This window comes from Tachysurus vachellii, chromosome 17, assembly GCF_030014155.1.
Source record: "Tachysurus vachellii isolate PV-2020 chromosome 17, HZAU_Pvac_v1, whole genome shotgun sequence".
Taxonomy (NCBI): Eukaryota; Metazoa; Chordata; class Actinopteri; order Siluriformes; family Bagridae; genus Tachysurus; species Tachysurus vachellii.
Window position 1 is genome coordinate 20833762 of NC_083476.1, and position 2480 is coordinate 20836241.

The 2480-nt window shown below is 44.8% G+C and overlaps 1 long non-coding RNA gene across 1 annotated transcript in view; it reads right to left on the reverse strand.

Moving 5' to 3' along the window:
• Nucleotides 1–240: 240 nt before the first annotated feature.
• The window catches only part of LOC132860293 (uncharacterized), a 14079-nt gene continuing 11839 nt past the window's right edge, over nt 241–2480 (reverse strand). The window contains exons 2-3 of the long non-coding RNA XR_009649798.1: nt 816–943; nt 241–569 (exon numbers count right to left, since the gene is read on the reverse strand). This is a non-coding gene — a long non-coding RNA (uncharacterized LOC132860293). The remainder of the gene's footprint in view (nt 570–815; nt 944–2480) is intronic.

Sequence of the window (2480 nt, forward strand, 5' to 3'; positions counted from 1 at the left end):
TTTACTCTATATGTGTATATATATTTTATGCTGTGGTCAAAAGTTAATAAAAAAACACACATTTGTGACATACAACATTTTATTTGATTCATTTGTATAATTTTTATTCAAGGTTTCAATTTGATTCTACTGCTTCAACATGTTCTGTGAGGGTCCTAATTGCTCATTTTGACTAAACATGATTGCTTCTTCCTCTTCCATCTGTGTACAAAGTGTGTATGTGTGTGAGTGTGTGTGTGTGCCTGTGTGAGTGGAGGTGGAACAAAAAGCACATTGACTGCCAAGAGTATGTCCGAGTAGAACGAGGTGCAAGCAGGATAAACTCCTGCTGCCCTTGCTGTGCAGAAGCAACCCACGGAGAGGAAGTGGGAATTTAATCAGCTGCCTTCAAGGTCAGTTTGAGCTGAAAGGGCCCCCACCTGGTGCTCTATCACTACCGGTCGGAGCCGTGCTCTCTTCCTCCTTCCCCCATCTACTCATTCAGTTCACTGCGCCTCTTGGCCTGTCTTTCTCCCGCACTCGTTCTATTATTCATGCGGCTCAGCGTCGTTCCTTCATCCCGCAGAAATCTGGGTGTGGAAAAAAATGTGAAGTTCAGGGAATATTTCAGTACCACAGACTGTAAGACATTAACCCAGACGCCATCCAGATAAGATTGAGGTACGTCTCTCGAAAGGACTTCAAAGAAACTTTTTGGAAGATGATAAACTAGCCGATCTGTTGAATACGACACACAAAAACGAGGACGCACACAAAAAAAAATCTGCATCTCAAAGACCATATTATTTGACAGGAAATTCTTCCTCTGTTCCCACCTCATTTGTTTATGTGCAGAGGCACAACCAGATCATCCGAGCATCCAAGTCAACAGGAGGTTACGGATTTGCCATGTAAAACACCGCCTTGTACTACACGAGACATGTCCCTGGAAGACTTTTCCGTTCTGGAAGTTTGAAAACAAAACACAGCACTGCACTCGACACATCCTGTGATGCCAGCCAGCATCAGAGCAATTTCACAGATAATTAATAGGCATGATTACGGATAATTAACGTAGTTGGTACGGCGGCGTCGTTTCTGTGCCGTAGCCTGCTTTCGCCTGGGCAGGAGGAGAATGCGGTGTTTGACCAAAATCTGCGTCACAGCACATTGCAAAAGGCCTGGAAGCACTTACCAGGCCACGCGTGTGTGAAATGATACAAAGGAGGACATGTGGCTCGCAGAAGTACAGACTAGACCAAGATCGTAGACACGTGGCATGCAGAAGCAAACGCTAAGCTGAGATCACAGCCCGCTGCAGAGCAATCAGCTGCTCTATCACCAGCTAGATCAGGAGTCAGGAACCTGCGGCTCACGGACCGGATAGAGCTCTGTTTCGCGACTCTGTATGACTCACTAACAAAAACAAACACCAAAAGTTCACTGTAGTCCAAATAACATGTCTGGCTAAAGAAAACAAAACGCCTGTTCATTAACGCTACCTTCACATTGAGCGCTTTATATTTTATGGCAAAGCTCTCAAAGTGAGAGCTAAATCTGTTCATGCCTTCAGTTAACATCGGAGATGCTTATGCAGAAAAAACAAATATCTTTCTTTAGGGATCTGTCATAGGTGCCTTGCGGTTCAAAAGTATTGCATTATTTAAAAAATCCAATGTAAAATGCCACGTATTATTTGAATTACTCTGTTTTTTGTGTCAGCGCTTCCACTAAATCTTTACTGTGTGCCATAAAAAAATGCGTCTCTTTTATCCAGCCTCTAGTGGTCACTGATGGGAACTACCAGAAGCCCAAACACTTTGCCTTAAATAATTTTGCTATATTTGGCTCGGCCAGATGCGCCACAATGAAAGGGAGAGAAGTGAATAAAAATCAAATTTTGGGTTCAGTGGAGAGGACGAGTGAGTCGCACTTGGGATTATTATTAGCAACCGTTTTCTTTTTCCTGTGTGTTTGTGTATGTGTGTGTCTTGAAAGTCGTGTCCTCAAAAGGAAGGTATTGAGTCATATGTCTTTATTGTGCGATTAAGTAAGTATATGTGTGTGCGTGTGTGTGTAGGGGGGTTTGTTTTGCACAAAAGCGTGCCTTTTATTTTGAGGGAACACTTCACTGCTGCCCCCTTTTGGGGTTTGGGGTGGTGGTGGTGGATGTATGGTGGTGGTGTTGATGGGGGGGATCCTTTTCAGTTTAAGAAAAAAAACGGATCTCCATCCTGCTGCAACCACCTTCCAGAGGCCCCCAGGGTCGTCCTTCAGCTGCGATACCTTCGATTCCATTGGCGGTGCATCACAAGCACTCTCACCTTCTGTCAGTCACGGGGATGAGGCACACGCATGCCACCGGCTTGTACAGACCCTTATTTAGCGAGAAAAGAATGTGGGTCTATTCCCACTATGCTTGCGACCTCTGACCTTCCCCAGGAAGCACTTACCTGGACGGGCTTGACCACCTGTCTCATGTTTTCTTTGTGTCTACACCA